Below are 25,183 nucleotides of genomic sequence, written 5' to 3' on the forward strand. Positions count from 1 at the left end.
GAGTGAAATAGAAAAAAATTTTCATGTCTAAGTTATACATACTGGTGTAATCATATTGATTGGATGATAATGATAATTACAGCAATAATGTGATTGAAAGGGTAAGCAAGTAACATATACTACAGTTACTAATATAATCCTGTGATTGAGTTTACCACTTCGTTTCTCTTTCCTGGAAACCCTTAAGTTTGTCACTATTGCACTTTATTTCCTTTGCTTATTGTAGTGGTGTATTAGTTGTATTACTGCTGCTATAACAAATTACGACACATTTACATAACTTAACACATATTTATTGTCTTGCAGTTTCAAAGGTCAGAAGTCCAAAATCACTTTAATTAGGCTAAGTCAATGTGTCTGCAGTGTGGGTTCCTTCTCGAGGTGCTGAGGGGAGAATCCATTCTCTTGCATTTTCTGCTTCTGGTGGCACCTGTCTTCATTGTCTTTTCCCCATTCCTCCATTTTCAAGGTGCGTTGCTTTTATTTCTGTTTCTGTCTCCGCGCTGTCTCCTCCTTTAACTTTGAGTCCTTCTCTCCACTTCATCTAAGGACTCCTGTGATTACTTTGGACTCACGTGGATGATCTGGGATAATCACCTTGTCTCCAGATCCTTAAATGAATCGTATCTACAAGTCCTTTGGCTGTGTAAGGCAGCACATTCCCAGGGCCGGGAGATTAGGTGAAGAACATCTTTTGGGACTATTATGCAGCCTATCACAAGTGGTAATATCACTTTTATGCCTTGAGACCCTGAAATTAATGTACTTGCTTACGCATGGAAAAACAATGTATCTGTGGGGGTAACAGTTTATTTTTGAACCATTAGAAGGTATTGATGGGGAAGTTTTCATCTGACAACAGATACTGATAAATTAAATACCCTTAGATTTGTCAAAACTAGCTTTAGTAAAATATAAGTAAAAGTATTTGCACTGCTAGGGTCAAAAATATTAATTAAACCCATTATGTATCAAGGCCAAGTCCTGGATTAGTTAGGTTTAAATTAACCTAGAACATTATCTTCCATAGTGCTTAATTGTGAAGCTTAGTTCTTGTTGACAAAAGCTCATCCATATAAGAAAGCATCGAAAGGTTGGTGTTTTTTTAACCTTTGCAGAATATAACTTTTCAAAGGGATGTTAGACAGTAGTTCCATCACAATTGATGCAGTTCACAGACATTCTTTGTGAATATTTTATCTCATGAGTTATATCTATGACACTAATCATAGACTTCTAGAAGAAATTTAGCAATGGTCATGTCAGCCTTTCAAATCTTTCTGTAACCTAGAAGAGGATCATTGCATAAGATAGATTCATTTTCCCCTTTATTCCATTGTTGCCAGAGAGAACTTGAAATGCCCTGTTCAAATTAATTTAATGCAAATGAATTCTTGCTGCCTCACAAGTAGTTTGTCCTTCATTTTTCTTAAAATTATATTGAAAATGGATGTGACCTGCTTTACTGGTTGTTGTGCAGGAAGCGTTGTCCTTCCTGAAAGCTCCCTCCGTTGTCAAAATGAAGCCATTAAGAGTAAAGTAAATTATATTATCTGATCATAGTATCACAATTGACCTTAAAACAATAAATTTTATAATCAGTGCAAATTGCTGAATAGTGTTTGCAGTTGTAGAAATTTCAAAGGAAACCCTGGTTGAGATACAAAGCTGCTATAATCATTTTTAAAATCTTTGTTTTTCTTTTACTTTGGAACAGTAGTGCAGTAAGTACTTTTGCCTTATTGTTCTCTCTGCCTTCCAGAAACCCTCATTCAAATATTCTAAGTTTTTAAGTCTTTTTCATTTCTTTTAATATTGTAACATTTAACAATGTCAAAGAAAGTATAATTTTTCTGGAAATCAAGCTAAAAATAAAGAGAAGCCGATGTAAATGAACATCAAATTAACAAGATTGATTAGGAAAAGTAATTTTTGAAAAGGGCCCAAAATCCCTTTGCACATAAATGCAAAAGAATTTAGTGAAAGAAGGTGAAACTGGAGTAAAGAACTCTACGGATGCGTAAGTAACTCTTAATAAGAATGAGTAACGTACATGCGTATCTTTAGCTCCCAGTTTCAGAGATACAGTAGTTGTACAACAAATGGTCCTTTCCTGCTCTTAAGGAAGCCTCTCCTCCTCCAGCCATGCCATTCCTCAGAGCAAGCTCTTCCACTGAGTTTTCAGCAACCATAAGTAAGAAGGATGGTACGATAGGCTGCGTGTACATATGGCCCTCATTAGCAGGCCAACTGTTCCTTTTGCCCACCCACATCACTGGGGACATATGGCGTTACTTTGACTGTTGAAACAAGTGTGTGTGGACATATCTTGGTATGAGTAAAAGACTGTTGATTGTCTTTCTCTTGTCGCTCGTGCAACCGTCTCCTTGTGGAGATCGTATTATCCATAACACTAGATTTGAGGATGATAAATGACGTTGTTATTATTAACTGAATTTGCCTCTCTAGTTTGATCACAAAACCAGCGAATGTTTGCTTATGGAACATGTAAAGCTTATAGAAGACGGAAAGCTTACAGAAAGAAATGATGGCTTTTCTAAGCATAAGAGTCAGGTCTTTTTCAATCAAAAACTAACTCATTCAAAAATTCAAGAGTTCTGTAAAACCAGAACAGCAGAGGTTTCAGAAATGCTATTGAGATCATTTATTATAAAATAGCCATTAATGAAATGTAATAGTGAGTCTGTTGTTGTGACTATGTGGAGAAATGAATGAGAAAATATAAGATAGGCTGGAATGAAGAGAGTCATCGGATCCCAACATAATTCATTTTGTATAGTTCACAGTATTGTAGCTTTAAAAAAATTATGAATTTTTTCAGTACTGTGAATTCTGAATTTGCAATATGAGGCTTTTCAATCCTTGCAACAAGTGTGTATTTTTCAGTGGTTCTAGAATTATCGGGGCTTTCGAGCTGCTTCTGATAAGAAGGCAAGGCTAGAGGACTCGTGTTGAGGTGGCATTTGCACAGGACTTTAGATAACATACATCGATGATGTAGAGAGAAGAGCGGGTGATGTTGCTGTGGATTATAGTGGAAAGGCACCTTTTGCTCCCTCTGCTGACCTATTTGTGTATTCAGCTGTGTAGCATATTTCTTGTATAATTACATAGTAATTTCACACACTACATTAAGAAAATCTGAACAATTTTTACTAAACTCATGTTTTCTAAATATTAAGTAAATAAAACCAATATTTGGCTAGGTAACATTTATAAAAACAGGATTTCTAGATAGATGATGATAAATTTTCATCTATATCTATAGAGCTGATAAATTTTCAAAACCCTTTGAATATCACTTGTACTACAAAGTCTCGTTTCAGTTTCAGTGCCATGGCACATTGATTAATCACCACTAAAGCGGTACATGAAATATTTGGCAATATAGGTATTTGGTAATGGTGATTGATGCACAGAATACGGCACCGTTATTATGCACTGGCCTTGAGAACTTTAGTTTTCATCTTCGATCACCTGATAGAGAACAAACTAACAGCTTTTTTCTTTCACCTTGCTGGAGAATAAACTAACAACTTCAAATTATCTGATCCATCCAAAAACTTATTTCCGTGAAACTCACTGATTTATTTATTATTTCGTGGGGATCACTATTATTTGCTGTAGTAAAATATCAAATGATCGATGTTTTATACCAACATGGCAGCTCACATGGTAGGCAACAGAATGAAAACAAACAGGTTTACTACCAAGAATTATACTATATTGCTTTTATTGACAGAAAAAGCATACAGATAATTTTATTCAGAGATTTTATGTGAATTATTTTGATAAGTGTACACATATATTTATAACTGACCTTTCTTTGTCAAGTGTGTGCCCACACACGTATTCATACTAAATCAATCTTAGAGATCTTATCCAAAGATTGAATTTCTTAAAGTGACTGTTCCAAATATGTATAATTTATGGCAAAAAAGTCACAAAATGGCAATACAAGGAGGCATAAAAGTGAAGATAAAGGGGGAGATGATGGTTAAAAACACCTGTAAATGAATAATTGATTTTGATTTAAATTCTTTTTAGTTCTTAGCTGATGAAATGAATATAAATGAAATTATTATGCAAAACACCTCTATTTGTTGTATATGCATGTACATATATGTGTTACAAATACAAAACTGATAGGATATTATTTAACATATATTCACACTCATAATGTGCATATATGTACATAATGAAAATGAGTGCTTGTTTTATATGTATGTATACACACACATACACATATTGCATACTTTCATTTTTTAAAATTTTACTTTAAGTTCTGGGATACATGTGCTGAACATGCAGGTTTGTTACATAGGTATACTTGTGCCATGGTAATTTGCTGCACCCATCAACCCGTCATCTAGGTTTTAAGCTCCACATGCATTAGCTATTTGTCCTAATGCTCTCCCTCCCCTTTCCCCACACCCACCTACAGACCCCAGTGTGTGATGTTCCTCTCCCTGTGTCAACATGTTCTCATTGTTCAGCACCCACTTATGAGTGAGAACATGCAGTGTTTGGTTTTCTGTTCCTGTGTTAGTTTGCTGAGGATGATGGTTTCCAGCTTCATCCATATCCCCGCAAAGGACGTGAACTCATCCTTTTTTATGGCTGTGTAGTATTCCATGGTGAATATGTGCCACATTTTCTTCATCCAGTCTATCATTGATGGGCATTATGTTGGTTCCAAGTCTTTGCTATTGTAAATAGTCCCATGATAAACATATATGTACATGTGTCTTTAGAGTAGAATGATGTATAATCCTTTGGTATATACCCAGTAATGGGATTGCTGGGTCAAATGGTATTTCTGGTTTTATATCCTTGAGGAATCACCACATTGTATTCCACAATGGTTGAACTATTTTACAAGCCCACCAACAGTGTAAAAGTGTTCCTATTTCTCTGCATCTTCTCCAGCATCTGTTTCCAGAATTTTTAATGATCACCATTCTAACTGGTGTGAGATGGTATGTCATTGTGGTTTTGATTTGCATTTCTCTAATGAACAGTGATAATGAGCTTTTTTCATATGTTTATTGGCCACATACATATCTTCTTTTGAGGAGTGTCTGTTCATATCCTTTGCCCACTTTTTGATGGGGTTGTTTGTTTTTTTTTTCTTGTAAATTTGTTTAAGTTCCTTCTAGATTCTGGATATTAGACCTTTGTCAGATGGATAGATTGCAAAAATTTTCTCATATTTTGTAGGTTGCCTGTTCACTCTTGTGATAGTTTATTTTACTGAGCAGAAGCTCTTTAGTTTGATTAGATTCCATCTGTCAATTTTGGCTGTTGTTTCAAGTGCTGTTGGTGATTTAGTCATGAAGTCTTTGCCCACACCTATGTCCTGAATCATATTGCCTAGGTTTTCTTCTAGGGTTTTTATAGTTTTAGGTTTTACATTTATGTTTTTAATCCACCTTGAGTTAATTCTTTTATAAGGTATAATGAAGGGGTCTAGTTTCTCTTTTCTGCATATGGCTACCCAGTTTTCCCAGCGCCATTTATTACATAGGGAATCCTTTCCCCATTGCTTGCTTTTGTCAGGTTTGTTGAAGATCAGATTGTTGTAGATGTGTGGTGTTATTTCTGAGGCCTCTATTCTGTTTCATTGGTCTATATATCTGTTTTGGTATTAGCACCATGCTGTTTTGGTTACTTTAGCTTTGTAATATAGTTTGAAGTCAGGCAGCGTCATGCCTCCAGCTTTGTTCTTTTTGCTTAGGTTAGCCTTGGCTCCACAGGCTCTTTTTTGCTTCCATATGAAATTTAACATAGTTTTTTTCTAGTTCTGTGAAGAAAGTCAATGGTAGCTTGATGGGAATAGCATTGAATCTATAAATTACTTTGGGCAATATGGCCATTTTCATGATATTGAGTCTTCCTATCCATAAGGATGGAGTGTTTCTCTATATGTTTGTGTCCTGTCATTTCCTTGAGCTCTGGTTTGTAGTTTTCTTTGAAGAGGTCCTTCACATCCCTTGTAGGTTGTATTCCTAGGTATTTTGTTTTCTTTTTAGCAATTGTGAATGGGAGTTTACTAATGATTTGGCTCTCTGCTTGTCTGTTATTGGTATATAAGAATGATTGTGATTTTTGCACATTAATTTTATATCCTGAGACTTTGCCAAAGTTGCTTATCAGGTTAAGGAATTTTTGGGCTGAGGTGGTGGCGTTTTGTAAATATACAATCATGTCATCTGCAGACAGAGACAATTTGATTTCCTCTCTTCCTATTTGCATGCTTTTATTTCTTTCTCTTACTCGATTGCCCTGGCCAGAACTTCCAATACTATCTTGATAAGAGTGGGGAGAGAGGGCATCCTACTCTTGGGCCAGTTTTCAAAGGTAATGCTTCCAGCGTTTGGCCATTTAGCATGATATTAGCTATGCATTTGTCATAAATAGCTCTTATTTTTGTGAGATATGTTCCATCAATACCTAGTTTATTGAGAGTTTTTAGTATGAGGGGTGTTGAATTTTATTGAAGGCCTTTTCTGCATCTATTGAGATAATCATGTGGTTTTTGTCATTGGTTCTGTTTATGTGATGGATTATGTTTATTGATTTGCATATGTTGAACCAGCCTTGCATGCCAGGCATGAAGCCAACTTGATCGTGGTGGATAAGTTTTTGATGTGCTGCTGGATTCTCTTGCCGGTATTTTATTCAGGATTTTCGCATCGATGTTCATCAGTGATATTGGCCTGAAATTTTCTTTTTCTATTGGGTCTCTGCCAGGTTTTGGAATCAGAGTGATGCTGGCCTCATAAAATGATTTAGGGAGGAGTCTTTCTTTTTCTATTGTTCAGAATAGTTTCAGAAGGAATGGTACCAGCTCCTCTTTGTACCTCTGGTAGAACTCGGCTGTGAAGACATCTGGTCCTGGGCTTTTTTTGGTTGGTAGGCTAGTAATTACTGAGTCAATTTCAGAACTTGTTATTGGTCTATTCAGGGATTTGACTTCTTCCTGCTTTAGTCTTGGGAGGGTGTATGTGTCCAGGACTTTATCCATTTCTTCTAGATTTTCTAGTTTATTTGTGTAGAGGTGTTTACAGTATTCTCTAATAATAGTTTGTATTTCTGTGGGATCAGTGGTGATATCCCCTTTATCGTTTTTTAATGTGTCTATTTGATCTTTCTCTCTTTTCTTCCTTGTTAGTCTGGCTACCGGTCTATCTATTTTGTTAATCTTTTCAAAAAACCCACTCCTAGATTCATTGATTTTTTTTTGAAGGTTTTTTTGTGTTTCTCTCCCATTCGGTTCTGCTGTGATCTTAGTTATTTCTTGTTTTATACTAGGTTTTTAATGTGTTTTCCATTGCTTCTTTTGATTGTGATGTTAGGGTGTCTATTTTAGATCTTTCCCACTTTCTAATGTGGACATTTAATGCTGTAAATTTCCCTCTAAACACTGTTTTAACTGTATCCCAGAAATTCTGATATGTTGTGTCTTTGTTCTCATTGGTTTCAAAGAACTTATTTATTTCTGCCTTAATTTTGCTATTTACCCAGTAGTCATTCATAAGCAGGTTGTTCAGTTTCCATGTAGTTGTGCAGTTTTGAGTGAGCTTCTTAATTCTGAGTTCTAATTTGATTACACTGTGGTGTGAGAGATTGTTTGTTATGATTTTCATTCTTTTGCATTTGCTGAGGAGTGTTTTACTTCCAATTATGTGGTTGATTTCAGAATAAGTGCTATGTGGTGCTGAGAAGAATGTATATTCTGTTGATTTGGGGTGGAGGGTTCTGTAGGTATCTATTAGGTCCACTTGGACCAGAGCTGAGTTCAAGTCTGAATATCCTTGTTAATTTCCTTTCTTGTTGATCTGTCTAATATTGATAGTGGGTTGTTAAAGTTTCCCACTATTATTGTGTGGGAGTCTAAGTCTCCTTGTAGGTCTCTAGGAACTCGTTTTATGAATCCTGGTGCTCCTGTATTTGGCATATATATATATTTAGGATACTCAGCTCTTCTTGTTGCATTGATCCCTTTACTACTATGTAATGCCCTTCTTTGTCCTTTTTTATCCTTGTTGGTTTAAAGTCTGTTTTATTAGGGACTAGGATTGCAACTCCTGCTTTTTTTTTCTTTCTTTCCATTTGCTTGGTAAATATTCCTCCATCCCTTTATTTTGAGCCTATGTGTGTCCTTGCAAGTGAGATGTGTCTCCTGAATACAGCACACCTGTGGGTATTGACTCTTTATCCAATTTGCCAGTGTATGTCTTTTAATTGGGGCATTTAGCTCATTTATATTTACCGTTAATATTGTTATGTGTGAATTTGGTCCTGTCATCATGATGTTAGCTGGTTATTCTGCACATTAGTTGAAGCAGTTTCTTCCTAGTTTCATTGGTTTATATATTTTGGTGTGTTTTTGCAGTGGCTGGTACTGGTTTTTCCTTTCCATGTTTAGTGCTTCCTTTAGGAGCTCTTGGAAGGCAGGTCTGATGGTGACTAAATCTGTCAGCATCTGCTTGTCTGTAAAGGATTTTATTTCTCATTCACTTATGAAGCTTAGTTTGGCTGGTTATGAAATTCCATATGTACATCATGGAAACGAGTGCATGTGATACACACACACACACACGCACACACATTGCATACTTTCATTTTTGTGTCCATTACTTTTCTGATTTTATCAGCAGCCAACTAAAGAAAATAGAAAAAAAAATTGGTAATTCGATCTTTCATGTTCTGCATCTTCCAGCTTCACAACTTATAGTTTTCTATTTTTATTGTTATTGTGATCAGAATGAAAATGTATACAATAGAATCAGAATCAGGTCAGAATCAACAAAAATACTATAATGTTTGTACATGCTTTCGATGCAGTTTGTCTCTGCAAAGGGTGTGTGTGTTTCTATGCACATGTGCATGTACACAAGTGTGTAAATAAGTGTTTTATTCATGATGGAGAAAGGCTGGTCAAAATGATTCTGAATGAGATAGCACCACTACAGCAGATAATTAGGTCTCTAGCAATAAAACAAGTCATTAAACATGTTTCTAAGCATCTACTCAGTATCTGGCACAATGTTAAGTAGTGTAAATATAATCATTAGCAAAATTCAGCTTCTACCCTCAATGGTATATGTGTAGAACAAATTGGTAAAGCTGGAGTACATTTCAGGACCAAAAACAGTTTCTGTGTAGTTCCCACTTCATCAAGACCATGTTGTATACCTCTCATACACTTAAGCCATAGGGAAGCAATTATTCCATCCATCCTTTTACAGGGTAGTGGTGGGGAAGAAGAGCTGACTGTCATGCTTGAATTCACATAATTTCATAATTAAATAATTTCATGTTACATAATCTCGATAAACCTAAAATCCAATATATGATAAAGATAGTGTTTCAAATCAGTGGATAAGTGATAAACAGTTCATAAAATGGTGTTCAGATAATTGGCTATATGTATTTTATAGTTGCACAAAGGTATAATATGTCATTAATAAATATTAATTCCATAGTGGATGTCAAATACACTTTTTCAAAATATAAAGAAAAAATACCATAGACAAATATCACTTGCAACATTACGGTTAAAATTAAATATCCAAACATAGCCCTAACCAATAACAGAAAATTTAAAAAAAAAATTATGGATTGGAATTTGTTAAAATATAAAACTTTTCTTTTTCAGAGGATACAATGAATATGTGTAAAAAGCAAATATCAAATCAGCAACAAGTGCTTGCAATTCACTTGACATATTTAAAATATGAGTAGTTCCAACAAATCATAAATAAATGATTAGTAGTCCAATAAAAAAAAGACAAAGTACATTGACAGGAAACTGTATGAAACTCATGAACACTAAATGTCTTAGATTCTCTATTGTTAAACAAAATGCAAAAACAATAGAGAACATTATGAATATGGAGTTAATATTTAACAAAATTATTTTATCCATGTTATAAGTAAATATTTACATCCAAAAACCCTTGTTTTCTCTGAAAGTTGTCACTTATGAGTCTATTTTGAAAATGTTTAAAGAATAGTAATTAATTAACTTTAATAAATAGGTACTCCTATTGAGGGAAAACAGACATTTCCATAATTTTTCTTCTGTTTCTAATCTAGTAGATGGTAGGAAAATAATGACAATTGCATGTTCATACCTGGAGAATATGCATTCCATTTCTTTTAAACTTTTGCATTCTCAAAACTATATTGATACCTCAAAGCATACCCTTTGCTGTTGAAAACAGCCTTTCAAGTATAAAGACACACACATCACTTTCCTTAAATCTTATATAAGGCAAGGGCCTAGATTCCTATCAGAAAATGTATTTCAAGAATGCTTTTTTAGTAGTTCCTGTGGCCTTATCTTATAGAGGAAGGTTTTTTTTTAAACATACACACAGTATTTGATGCACATTTTTATTGGAAAGAGCTTTTATTTCCTTAAATGTTTTGTTGTCTAAGTGTGAAAAGTATCCTGCAGTGGAATTCAGTGGCACAGATGCTTATTGTGATAGATGAGATGAACTTGCTTCCCTAAGCATGCATGGGCATGAAATGCATCTGGCTTCTGTACATAAAAGTCAGTTATGTTCCCAAATGTGTCTCTGCATTTACACAGACGTTTAGGGGCAGACACCCTACTGTTCCCTCAAAAGGCGGCTCTGCTTAATTATGAAGTTCAAGTTAGACCAGAAGTTGGAAAATACTAAATTCCACATTGCAGACAGAGCCTGAGCAGGTGATGTCACCACTGCATTCTAAGGTGGCAAGTCCTCAGAGAAGTAACTTATCACCTTACCATGGAGAAAAATAACCGTGTCCAGAACACAAGAGGATGCTTAAGGTAGCGTACAATCAAGTGTGCAAACCTGTGCAATACATACCAGATGAAATCCAGTTCAGAGGCTCAGGAAAACAAACAAATGAGGATATGCTTTAAAAAATAGGACTTAATATAAACAGTCGTGAGAGTAAAACTATTGCTAAGCACATAGGAAACATAAACCAGGCTTTCAGGAAGGAGTTTGGCACATGTGTGCACTGGTAGGAGGTGTAATGTGCAGAAATCCGGCCTTTTGTGGCATAGCAACTAAAGTTCCTTTTCTATTGTCCAGACAACCTTAAATATTCCTTTATGCAGTACTATTTTAAAAAGGCCATCTACTGTGCACAATGTGTTAGCATCAAGGACATGAAATTTATCTGGAATATACCAAAACTTTAATCAATAGACTAGGACCAAAGCTTTTAAAAACAGGTTTTCGTAGATAAATCATTATAAGTTATTATTTCCTCGCCATAGGTAAGGCATGATAGATAACTTTACTTTTTCTCAGTCACTTAGTGTGTAGGTAGAATAATGACCCTTAGCAGGATGACCTTTTGAATGTGTTGTTAGGCAGCATGGAAGCATTATGGTTAGAGGTGGAATTAAGATTGCTAATCACCTCACCTTAAACTGGAGCGATTATCCTGAATTATCTAGGTGGGCCCACTGTAGTCACAAAGAACCTTCAGACAGGAAGGCGGAGAGACCAGAGTGAGCAGAAGAGCTTGGGGAAACTGGAGCCGAGGCTGAAGTGATGTGCTGTGTCCAAGATGTGCAGAGGCCAAGAGCTCAGGGATACATGTGACCCCTCAAACCTGGTGAATTCTCTCCTGGAATCTCTAGACAAAATATACACTTGATGATACCTTGATTTTAGCACACTAAGACCCATTTTGGACTTCTGACCCCCAGAAGTATAAAGAAAAAAAATGTGTTGTTTTAAGCCTCTGAGTTTATGTTAATTTACTGTAACAGCAGTAAGAAACTAACACAGTAAGACGGCTTTTATTTTTATGTGATGTATAGAATTAAATTGGATATGCTAGGAAATATTGGAAATTTATTGATTTATTTTTTTGTCTGAGCTGGAGTCTGGCTCTGTCGCCCAGGCTGGAGTGCAGTGGCGCGATCTCGGCTCACTGCATGCTCTGCCTCCCGGGTTCCCGCCATTCTCCTGCCTCAGCCTCCCGAGTTGCTGGGACTACAGGCGCCGCCACCACGCCAGCTAATTTTCTGTATTTTTAGTAGAGACGGGGTTTCACCGTGGTCTCGATCTCCTGACCTTGTGATCCGCCCGCCTCGGCCTCCCAAGGTGCTGGGATTACAAGTGTGAGCCACCGCGCCCGGCCAGGAATTTATTTTCTTAATATAGTTCTTCATATTAGAATAATGAGAACCATCGAGTAATGAAGTGTTCTATTTTGTGAAGGATGATTATATAAACAGTACGAAGGTTAAAAACCGGGCGGGACCGGCTGGGCACAATGGCTCGTTCATGTAATCCCAGCACTTTGGGAGGCCGGGGCAGGTGGATCTCTTGAGCCCAGGAGTCTCAGATCAACCTGGGCAACATGTGAAACCCCATCTCCACAAAAATACAAAAACCAGGCAGACGTGGTGGCGGCGCCTGTGGTCCCAGCCACTCAGGAGGCTGCGGTGGAAGGATCGGAGCCCGGCAGGTGCAGGCTGCGGTGGACCGTGATTATGCCACTGCGCTCCAGTCTGGGTGACAGAGTAAGACCCTGTCTCCATTAAATAAATAGATAAATAAATATATATATAAGTAAAAGAGGAGGGTGTCTTTTGAAGGCTATTAAAGTCGTCTAAGTGTCCTCTGATTATATGAGGCTGGAATGGTGCATGGAATGTTGTGTTGAATAACCTGATACAGTCTCTGAAACTATAGAAGCATTAGTAATTTTAGCCTGAGAGTGCTATAATCTGGGATAATTTGGTCCAATACTTCCAGAGAGGGTTGAAGTTTTGAGATAGCTGGAGTTATTTCAGTTGAAGACCTGAATATGAGGCAACTGCATACTCAATTACAATTCAATTTCTACTCTTTATATAAGGTAGAAATGGGTAACATGTGGGACACTGTGTTAAAAGTAATGCAGCCATAGTGTAGTGGTAAAAGCAGATGAAAAGTACTATAATAGTCGTATAGATGAGGTACTGGAAAGAAGCAGATTTGAAAAATTGGAGATAAATGTCAGTTTTCCGGAGCCATGGGATGAAAACCAAACCGGATTACAACAGATTCAATTCACTCAAGATGTCTAACTTGGTAATAGGTCAGAAAACTCAATTTGTCGTATTTTCTTAAAAGTACACAAAAATGTTCCTTTTGATAAAACACGTGTAGTGCACCTTCGGATTTGATTTTTCTTTATGTTCTGTAAACTGCTCACAGTAAAACAGAAAAAAAGTCTGACAAATATGATGGTCCTTAAATCTTGTAGGAGTATGATGCTTCTCCAAAGAATAGAGGTTTTCCTAGGAAGGCCCTAAGCAAGGAATCAAGTTTCCTTTTGCAAGAAATAAAATTCTCAAAAGTTCCCTGCACCTTGGAAAGGCTCTGGTTGAAATTAATAGCACAACGTTATTTATTTAAATTTTAACTTTTAAGTTCAGGGGTACAAGTGTAGGTTTGTTACAGAGGTAAGCTTATGCCATGGGATTGGTTGTACAGTTTATTTCATCACCCAGATATTAAGCCTAATATCCATTAGTTGTTTTTCCTGATCCTCATAGCAAATATGACCCCCATAAAGTTTTATGGTTACTTTTTTCTTATCTTCTGATTAATGCCATTAGATTCACCAATTGAAATTATTTTTCAGTAGTTTAATTCCCTCTAGAAGGTTTAAAAAATGTTTCCGAATTTCCTAAGTCTTCTTTCTTTGTTAGTCTTCTAAAAAGCTATATTCAATAGAATTCATGTGCTTAGGTACAGTTTCACTAAAAGCGTATCTTCAACATTTGATCTGTTTAAAAGTTCTTAAGGTGTTAAGGAACTTAGGTATCAGAGTTTATGGCATTTGATTAATCTGAATAAATCTTGGCATCAAATTGAATTCAGCAAAAGTAACAGTGATAAATCAGAGAGCAATATTTGAAATGTCTCCAGGAAACATTTTAAAACAATTTTTAAGTTCACTAATTTGAGTCATTACACTTGGCCCTAATATGGTAGATTTTAAGTGAAGCTCAGTCGAACCTGGCAGATATCATATACAAACTTTTAATAGTCCTAACAATTCCTGTACCTCATTTGGATAAAGATTATTTCCAGAGCATCAGTGCTTTGACCAGAAAGGCATTTATTATTCTGTAACACTTTTCTTGAGAAATTAGCATGATTCATCATTTGAGTACGCTCTCTCAGATAAGATTCTAATATTTGGGTGTGAATAAAACTTCAGGGCATTGAAAACAGCTGGAAGATAGACAATAGGGTGATCATCCTCTCTTGTCATTCTCTATCAAGGTCCTCTTTAATTATTGGCCTAAACAGCTATAACTTTATGGTGAAAACAAACCGCTCGGATATAGCGTTAAAGGTTGAAATAATGAATTATACATAAATCGATTTAGTTCAGTTATATTCTGTTGAATTGGGAGAACATCGAATTTTTAAATTCCTCTGCATTTCTTGAAGTTAGGAATAAAAGCTGGGGTGGGGTCTCCTGAAATAATGAGGTCTAGAATAATTTCTGTTAAATTTACTTTTTAGTAGGATAAGTCTACTAAAATCAATATGAATGGAACCTTCAATGTACCACTGAAGATAATTAATCTTTGAGAGGTTAAGTAACCATTACAAGGTAATTTACCTAATTAGCAACTAAACCAACCAAATTTTAGATTTCTTAACTTTAAGACTATTGCTCACATAGTCACGTAAAGTATATCTTCCACATAGTCACAGGCAATCACAAGCTAACACGAGCAGTTAGCACAAAATAGATGTTCCACATAGAATGCAGAACAAAAAAAGACACTTTAAAAATCCTTTTCCCTTTTCCAAATTCATATTTAAAAAGTTTCTTGTGGAATTTCCCAAATGCCAGCATGGCCACATATAATACAGATTGATACTCAGACCTCTAATGAGAAACAGTTAGAATTATGCTAAACAAGGAACATTCTATATTGATTTCACAAATTCTCCTCTTTCCACTTATAGTTTCTCATAAAATGTAACATGTTTGTCTTGTGTGGAGTCTGTATAGAAAAAGTGTGATAACTGAAGATATAGACACACAGGTGTATGTATGTCTGTGTGTTCCTGTGTATTATAGCCTTTCTTTAATGGTTTTCTCTTTATATATATATATATACTTTAAGTTCTAGGACACATGTGCACAACGTGCAGGTTTGTTACATATGTATACATGTGCCATGTTGGTGTGCTGCACCCAGTAACTCATCATTTACATTAGGTATATCTCCAAATGCTGTCCCTCCCCCTCACCCCACCCCATGACAGGCCCCGGAGTGTGATGTTCCCCTTCCTGGGTCCATGTGTTCTCATTGTTCAATTCACACCTATGAGTGAGAACATGCAGCGTTTGGTTTTTTTTGTCCTTGTGATAGTTTGCTGAGAATTATGGTTTCCAGCTTCATCCATGTGTCTACAAAGGACATGAACTCATCCTTTTTTATGGCTGCATAGTATTCCATGGTGTATATGTGCCACATTTTCTTTTTTTTTTCTTTTTTTTATTATACTTTAGGTTTTAGGGTACATATGCACAATGTGCAGGTTTGTTACATATGTATCCAGCCACATTTTCTTAATCCAGTCTATCATCGTTGGACGTTTGGGTTGGTTCCAAGTCTTTGCTATTGTGAATAGTGCCACAATAAACATACGTGTGCATGTGTCTTTATAGCAGCATGACTTATAATCCTTTGGGTATATATACATATATATATAAAAAAAACTATATATATATATTTTGGGGACGGAGTTTCGCTCTGTCACCCAGCTGGAGTGCAGTGGCGCGATCTCGGCTCACTGCAAGCTCCGCCTCCCGGGTTCACACCATTCTCCTGCCTCAGCCTCCAGAGTAGGTGGGACTACAGGTGCCCGCCACCATGCCCGGCTAATTTTTTGCATTTTTACTACAGACGGGGTTTCACCGTGTTAGCCAGGATGGTCTCGATCTCCTGACCTCATGATCCACCCTCCTCGGCCTCCCAAAGTGCTGGGATTACAGGCATGAACCACCGCGCCTGGTCTCTATTTAAGTTAGCTCTGTCCAGGGCAAACCAGCATTTCAAAGATACAAACTGTTTTTGCAAAAAACAGGTATACACCTATCCATAGTGCAGACATTATGTCTACTTATTTCTCTCTAAATAGATCTTTCATTTTAACAAGTACTTCACCTTCACAAAATTTAGTTGAGTCAGTGAACTCTTATCCAGATGCTATATCTTGGCCAGATTATCAAGAATTAAGCCTCACAGATAGGCTGTTTCCATTTCCTTTAACAAAGTTTATCAGTCCTGAGTTACTTCTTGATTTCTTGCCAGTGGCATATAATGATGACTCAGCCAAGTCAGTTCCCAGAGTTGGACTCTTTTTTTTCTTATACACAGGAAACTTCTTTTCCAAGAATACTTGTTCCAGTTGCTCACAATCTTCATAGTTGATGATTATAGAATGATCTATGTACTTTCAATGTACCTTCAAAAATGAGATCTGCAGCTGGATAAGACGTGTGTGTGTGTGTGTGTGTGTGTGTGTGTGTCTTAGTAGACTTAAACCTTTCATTGAATAAGAAGCCTAGTTGATAGTGTAAGGTGAGAGTTAGAAGAACAGGGAATTATTTGGTTTAAGGAATTGTGAAGAAATGTGCTATGCCATTAAAATTTTTCTCTACTTTTGTGTTAAATCTTAATTTTGTGCAGAATTTACTAAGCTGCAGGAAACTGTCAAAATTGACTCTTGCTAAGTTCCATATTGGTTTGTAATTATCTTAAAACAAAAGTTGGTTGATACTAAAGTGCAGTTTTTCCTCTAGCTTTCATAAATTGAGACAGGTCTTTTTCTCACCCTCCACATACCTATGGCTGGAAGCCGAGGTGGTTGTTCTTGGTTCCCGTTACAACTTCTAGACTGTTAATTTCTCCGCTCCTTGCAAATTAGACTGTTCCTTTGAAACTCAAACCCCTTGGAAATATCAGCCATGCCCCTTTGGTATTACCATCATCAACAGACCTCCCTCCTGGGCACTCTGGTCTTATTTTTTTTTTTTTTGAGATGGAGTCTTGCTCTGTCACCCATGCTGGAGTGTAATGGTGTGATCTCGGCTCACTGCAAACTCCTCCTCCCGGTTTCAAGTGATTCTCCTGCCTCAGGTTCCTGAGTAACTGGGATTACAGGTGCATACCACCACACCCAGCTAATTTTTGTATTTTTGGTAGAGACGGGGTTTCGCCATGTTGGCCAGGCTGGTCTCGAACTCCTGACCTCAGGTGATATGCCTGCCTCAGCCCCGCAAAGTGCTGGGATTACAGGCATGATCCACTGCACCTGGCCTCTTGCCATTTATTTAAGGCTTTAGATCTTTTGCTCAATATCATCTTCAGGCAATTTCAGCCATCATTTTAGTGGCTCAGCTTTCACGTGAAAGGACCAGTACAAACCTCGGTTCCCCGTTTTTTGACATCTTTATTTCCATTACTTTTTTTCTTTCCTCCACTTTATTGTCATCAAATCTGAAACATTTTCTATAAGGGTATGTACCACCAGGATCTAGATGCAAATATTCTGCCTCCTGGACATCACTCCTTGCCAGCTCGTTGGCCCAGATGTCCTCATTCCTACAACCCTTCATTTTCACTGAGACTCTCCTTAGGACACAGATGCTGCTGCTCCCTCACGATCCATCCGTACTCTCTTGCTTTCAGTTTCCACGTTTTCCTCCTCAAATGCCATAGTTCATTTTTAGCATTCCCTTGCAACTACCCTGAGCTTCATTTTCCCACAATTTATTTGTTTCTCTTTCTCTTCCCAAATTTTAAATGTTGATGTTTCTAAGGGTTCTGTCCTAATTGCTCTTCTTTTCTCTCCACACACATACTCTCTCTAAGCTCTAAACACTACTAAACAGCTCATAATTTCCAGTCTTAGAGTTTGGTCCAGACCTTTATTCTGGGAGTTGATGATTTACGTGACAATAGCACTCGAATAATTCAGAGGTAACATGTCCTGGTTTCCCACATGATAGTAAGTGGCACTGCCAGCCATGCTAGATGCTTATAAGTCATTTTTGGCCCTTCCTCAATATTCTGACAATATCCAATTCAACATTCATTTAAAGAATATTTTGGTTCCAAATACATCTGTAATTTCCTCCACCTATTTTGATTTCCAATGTCCCCAGCCTAGCCAGAGCCACATATTTTCTTACCTACGCTTATTTTCTTAGGTCATCCTTAGTCAACTTACTTTAATTCTTATCTCCGACACCCTGTTAGCTACAGAGAAACCAAAGTGATCTCTTAACATGTCTTTCAGTTTCCAACTCTCCCACTTTTCTGGTGTACTTGGACTAAGATTTATGTTCCTCATCATTACTAATGAAGACCTGTACTGTTTCACATATCCTTCTCTTTCAGCCACGTCTCACATTACTCTTTCTCCCTTCTGTACTTCATCCAGATTCCTACTTTTCAGTTTTTCATTTCATCCAATTCACAGGTTTCTTCTACATGCCAAGATCTTGCTCATATATTAGGGTCCTTGAACACTGGGGGTTTTTCCTATAAGACGAATCTTTCTGTATTGTATGAAAAGCTAACTCTTTTTATTCTCAGGTCTTAGCTTAAATATTCTCACTTGAAAGAAGTGGTTAGAGTCTGTATAATCCAAATTAATATTTCTTTTTTTCTTTTTCTTTTGAGACAGGGTCTTGCTGTGTCACCCAGGCTGGAGTGCAGTGCCACAATCTTGGCTCACGGAAACCTCTGCCTCCTGGGTTCAAGCAGTTTTCCTTTCTCAGCCTCCTGAGTAGCTGGGACTACAAGCGCACACCACTACACCCGGCTAACTTTTTTATTTTTAGTAGAGATGGGGTTTTGCCATGTTGATCAGACTGGTCTCAAACTCCTGGACTCAAGTGATCCATCCGCCTTGGCCTCCCAAAATGCTGGCATTACAGGCATAAGCCACCACGCCCGGCCCAAATTAATATATCTATATATAAAAATTATATGTATGAATCTTATATAATGTGAATTAAGATTATATCTAATGTTCGCCCCAACACCCTTGTTGGATATTCAGTCCCTTGCTTCACTTTGCATGTGAACACATTTTGTAATAATCTCTTCACTTTGCTCAGTTGGATTTCTGTGCCTGTCTTCGTCTTCAGAATTGAAACCCTAGGAGTACAGGACTGTGGCTTTCTTATTCACCACTGCAGCTCCGTAACTAAGAGAGCATCTGATACATATGTGTGAAGGGAATTGGTTAAATATAGACCACTAGGTCCAGTGGAGTCCACAGCCTATTCACTTCATGTAGTTTCCAAGAAACAAATGCTTCTCAACATATATTAATGAATGAGATATGGGCCAGGGTATCTGGTCTGGCTGGAGATGGCTTAACTTTGAGTTCACTTGAGAGGGTATCAGTGTGAGCAGGAATGCTTTCACTCACTTCAAGAATTGCATGGTGTTGGCTGGGCGCGGTGGCTCTCGCTTGTAATCCCAGCACTTTGGGAGGCCGAGGCGGGCGGATCACGAGGGCAGAAGATCGAGACCACGGTGAAACCCCGTCTCCACTAAAAATACAAAAAAAATTAGCCAGTCGTGGTGTCGGGCGCCTGTAGTCCCAGCTACTTCGAGAGGCTGAGGCAGGAGAACGGCGTGAACACAGGAGGCGGAGCTTGCAGTGAGCCGAGATTGCACCACTGCACTCCAGCCTGGGTGACAGAGCGAGACTCCGTCTCAAAAAAAAAAAAAAAGAAGAAGAATTGCATGGTGTTTAGGGGGAAGAATCACCCCGCTTCTCTGGGGAGACATGAGGGCTCTGTGGCTCCTGTGGGCTCTCAAACTGTTGGAAGATGATTGCTAAACCTGAGTTTTCAGGTCTCCTAGTTATATTCATTTAAACTTATACATGATTTGTCACTATTTTAAGTTGTTTTTCACTGAAAAGTCAGTCTGAATATAGAGCCTTATTTCATTCAGATCAGAAAAACTGGGTTTTGGTAAAATCTGTTTATCTATAATTTTTAAGTAAGTACAATTTTATAAACCAGTTATTCCTAACTTGAGAGGCCTGGAGGATTTATTACAATGTGTATTTCAGGGCCACATCTGCAGAAGTTTTGATACAACATTTCCTTACTAATACCCCTGACAGCACATTTTAGCAGGCATCCTGTGTTATTCAGAAGCAGAACGTTTATGCACTACACTTTGGGAGAGAGAAGTGCATGTTATGTTACCATTTAAAGATGCCTGGTTCTTGTGGGGCAAATTGGCAAATGATTTATCTGAACTAATGGCAGAGTGGAATTTTAATACTTTAGGGTTTTCAGGAATCTTAGAGCTGTTTTCATTTGTCTCACACATACAGCCTGAACCTTGAAGACATTAATGAATTTGTCACAGAAATTAAATTGGGCCAAAATTTACATTTGCAACCCATGTCTGTGCTCTTCATTCTAAAGCACAATGGCCTAGAGTCATATTTTAACCTCTAAGTTTCATCTTATTAAAAAATAAAATAAAATAAATGTAAATACATGCATGTATTATACTATATATACAATTTATATACATTACAATATTAATTTGAATTACACGTGACATCACTAGTAAAGGCCAGTTACAGTTTAGACTGAGATAAGCCCTGTGAGAATTTACTAAGGTCAAAAAGACTCCTTTTAATAGTGACTCAGTGGTACCTACTCTAAGGACAAAGGCTCCAGTATGTATCCTAATCTAAGTTATTACTGAATGTGAGTCCTGTGATAGCTTCTAATGAAAATTTTCCATTGAAAAAAATCAATGTTAATAACTGGAACTCGAGAGCTGTAATGGGTTCTGCTGTGTTTTTCGGGCTTAGACTGTGTGCTATAATATGCTAAGAAGAGGAGTTGATGACCTGTGAGCTCTGGTCACTTCCTGATCTCATTTGACTCTTTGGTCTTTAGTTTTAAAAGGGTGATCAGAGAGGTTGCTTTATAATGGAGAAGTTGAACAAAAGGACCATCAACCTGCAGGCTCACTGGCACAGCGCAAGTTTCACCGGATAAGCATTTCAGTAAAGAGGACTATTGCTAACAGCAATACTTGCAAGGAAGCTTTGTTACAGAGAGGATTTTTTTTTTTTAAAGAAGCTGCTAGGAAAACTGACACTAGAAGCTAACTAGAGTCACTCTTTATAGATATCAATGAAATTGTAAGTCTGAAGACATTACTTACCTAGATACAGTAATGGACTTTATTTAAGAACCAACTTTATACATACCTAATATACCTAGGCTTGTTGATCAAGTTGGCTGGCTGGGGAAGAATAAAACCATCTAGAAGATCCACATGATGAGAGAAAGCATTCGGGGAGGGCAGACAGAGACATGATGCTGGCCACAGATAGAACCCAGAGACGCTCTGTGATTGAAGTAGTTCTAATACCTGGAAGCTTCGATTTGCTCTTATAACGTGTCTAAAGCCATTTAATTCAAGACTACCCTTCCTAGTTGGTACCTGTAGATGTAATGCATCTCCTAAGGTATTAGTCTAGGCTCCACCGGACAGAACAACTACCTGGAGGTAGGTGGTGGAGCCTCCGGACTCCGCGACACATTTCACAATGCTGTTTACTCCAAAACACTGGCCTTATTGAACTAATCTAGCTATTGGGTAAGACGAGAAGTAATACACGAACATTCTTAAAGTCTGTTCTCTTTTGCCTTGTGACCTTAAACATTTCAAAGACCAACATGAACACTATTGAATAGAATTGTGTTTCCATCGTCATAACTAATCTGAAAGCCTAAGTTATACCTCTTTCACTGCACATCCAATCTATTTTATGGGCAGAAGAGCACAATGGGCTCAGCTATGCAGGCTTTAGGAGTTATTTTAACCTTTAAAGAACAATAGACACAAGTAAAAGTACATACATAAAGTAGGCATTTTATATTTAATTTTTATTTTCATATGCATGAAAAGTGTGTTCCAAAAAAAGATTAGAGAAATCCATGGCATGTCTTTCTGGTTAATGTTACTTTATTTTTTGGTTCATCTACGCTACTACTTACAAGTTACTTGTTTTTTTTTTCATGGAAAATTTTTTTTAAATGAATTGATTTTGCTTTTCATCAGCACAGTTGTTGACTAATACCAAAGTTAGTTAGAAGGTTATGATTTTTACATTTATAGAATGTCAGGGGCAGCATTTAGACAATACATCATAGTAACTTGGCATTTATGAAATATTAGTTTTCCATAAACATGAACTCAGAGAGGAAGGTTACATTTTTTTAAATTATAATAACATTTTGAAAAGCATCTGTCCTTTAAAATGTTACTAAAATATATATTGGAACTGGTGTTTTAGATGCCAGTCCTTCCTGAAGAGTGTTTTGAGATTTTTTTCAAATACTGCCTCAGTTCTATATAAAATAGAAAATATTCTGCCTTGTAAAATGACTACTGGATGTAGGTAAGAAGAAGTTAAGGAAATATTACATAAAAGTAGATTTGCAAAGGTAATTTGCTGAAGGATTATTTACACTTTGATGAGTGGATCTGGATATTTTGATACTAAGTGAAAGTGGTTCCACTGGAATTAGAAGGGAATAGAGATCTGAAAGCAGGAGTGAAAAGAATGTGTGTAAGCCGGGCACGGTGGCTCATGCCTGACCTCAGGTGAGCCGCCCACCTCAGCCTCCCAAAGTGCTGGGATGACACGCTTGTTAAGTGGTACTCTAATTAATCAGTAACTTAAACCTCAAAAGAGATTCATTATGTACACAAAATCAATCTTGTGTAATCAAGTGTATAAGTAAAATTAATTGAAGAAATCAAAAAACGCAAGGTGGCTGACACCTGTAATCTCAGTGCTTTCGGAATTCTAGGTGGGAGGATCCCTTGACTTAAGGAGGCTGAGACCAGTCAAGCAACACGGTGGGACCCCATCTCTGTAAAACAATTAGCCGGGGATGGTGGTGCGTGCCTGTAGTCCGAGCTACTTGAGAGGCTGAGGCAAAAGTATCGCTTGAGCCTAGGACTTGGAGTCTGCAGTGAGCTATGATCACACCACTGACTCCAGCCAGAGCAACAGAGGGAGACAATGAGAACACGTGGACACAGGAAGGGGAACATCACACTCTGGGGACTGTTGTGGGGTGGGGGGAGGGGGCAGGGACAGCATTAGGAGATACACCTAATGCTAAATGACGAGTTAATGGGTGCATCACACCAACATGGCACATGGATACATATGTAAGAATCCTGCACGTTGTGCACATGTACCCCAAAACTCAAAGTATAATAATAAATAAATAATAAACCACAAAACACTTGTAATTCCAAATCCAGATATATAAACCACAGGAATACTTAGATAAACACACGTTATACACACATATAGTATATGTATGATAAAATATACTTGTATGTTCAACTTGGGAAAGGTTGATGATTTTAGAAACTAATAATTCTATTGCCTTGTGCTCTAATGATTTTCAATTTGAAGATTTATTTGGGATCAAATATATGAGGCTCCATATACAAGACATCTTTCTTTCCCCTCTTCTCAGCACCATTTTTTGGCTGATTATTGGACTACAACTGGGAGATCTAGAACTAAATTCCTGCTTAGTGTTTACTTGTTCAGAGCATAGGCTTTGAAATCGTCCTGTTTTGCCTCAGTCTCCACAGTGGTACCTACTAACCTCATGACTAGGGGATCGTGTAGCATTTCTCTAAGCCTTGTTTTCTTAGCTGTGAAGTGGTAAATTTTGGAAGTGCTTTGTTCATAGGATTTCTGTGGAAACTGAATTGGGTAAAGAATGTAAGGCATTTAGCACAGTAAAATAACCTGGATTACAGTAACTTTTCAAGGAGTGTTTATTAGTACTTAAACTGCCATTGTCATCAAAATTCTGTTTTTACATATGAACTTAGAAATGCCATTGTAACCTTCTCAACTCATTTGGTCATTTAAAATAGAGAGGTTGAGTTAGGTGTTTCTTAAATTTCTCTTTAGCTCTGATACTATGTGTCTGACGTTAAGTAATGCAAAGTTGGTAATTAAATCTTCCCCTTTCGTGATGTAGGAGAAAGGCATAAAAAATTTCTGGGTGACTGGATTCCCTTGCAAGTTTATTAGAATTGTAATTACGTAGCATTTTGAATAAAGCGTTCATTCTGGAAATCATTAAGTTTATTTTTCTTAACTCCGTATTTTGTCAACTGTGGAAAAATTGGGATTTAGGAGTAACCTCTGATTTAAAATTCCACCTAGTAACCATCTAAATTGTAGTCTTGTAATTTCCTAACTTTGGTCTTGAAGGTGTTTATCATTCTTATGCGTTATCATACTGTATTATATATTTATGCAACATAAAATGTATAGTTTTAACTATTGCACATGTTTACATATGAAAGGTGTAGTTTTGAACTTATCATTATTAAATTTGCTAATTTTGCTTCACTATTCATTTTGGACACTTATCCATATTAGTACATGCAACTCAAGTTTATTCTTTTGAGCTACTGTATATCATTCAAATGTATGAATAAATAACCTTGCTTTGGTGGACATTTAAGTATTTTCATGTATCAGTATGAAAAACAGTTTCAAAATGAACATTCAAATATACATTGCATATATGTGTATAATATTTGTATATATGAAGGTTCCTGTGGGTCATATATCTGAAATCAAAATTACAAGTGTTTTGTACCTTCTATAATTAATTTTACTCTCAATTTTAAGTAAACAAGATTAGTTTTTGCACATGATGCATCTCTTTATTCAGTTAAAATTACTGACATAATTAGAATACCACTTAAAACTTGAGAATATTTTCAAGGGTATTTATGCAAAACTTACATAAATGTGTTGAAAAGTCCTTTTGTATATATGTAGAGATTACATGGTATGTTAAATTCATCAATTTGCCTAAATATCAAGTTATACTTAAGTAGTGTCCGTACACCATGCTTTTGCTTGACTGAACTCCAATATGTATATCCGGAGTACTTTTTAACATTCATAGGTTAAGTGGCCTGTTTTGGAAAATGATATTAAAAATGTAATTCAGATGAATGCTTAAAGATTAAAAATGAATGAGCTTTCGTATTAAT

The sequence above is a fragment of the Symphalangus syndactylus genome, chromosome 6 (genome assembly GCF_028878055.3).
Source record: "Symphalangus syndactylus isolate Jambi chromosome 6, NHGRI_mSymSyn1-v2.1_pri, whole genome shotgun sequence".
NCBI lineage: Eukaryota > Metazoa > Chordata > Mammalia > Primates > Hylobatidae > Symphalangus > Symphalangus syndactylus.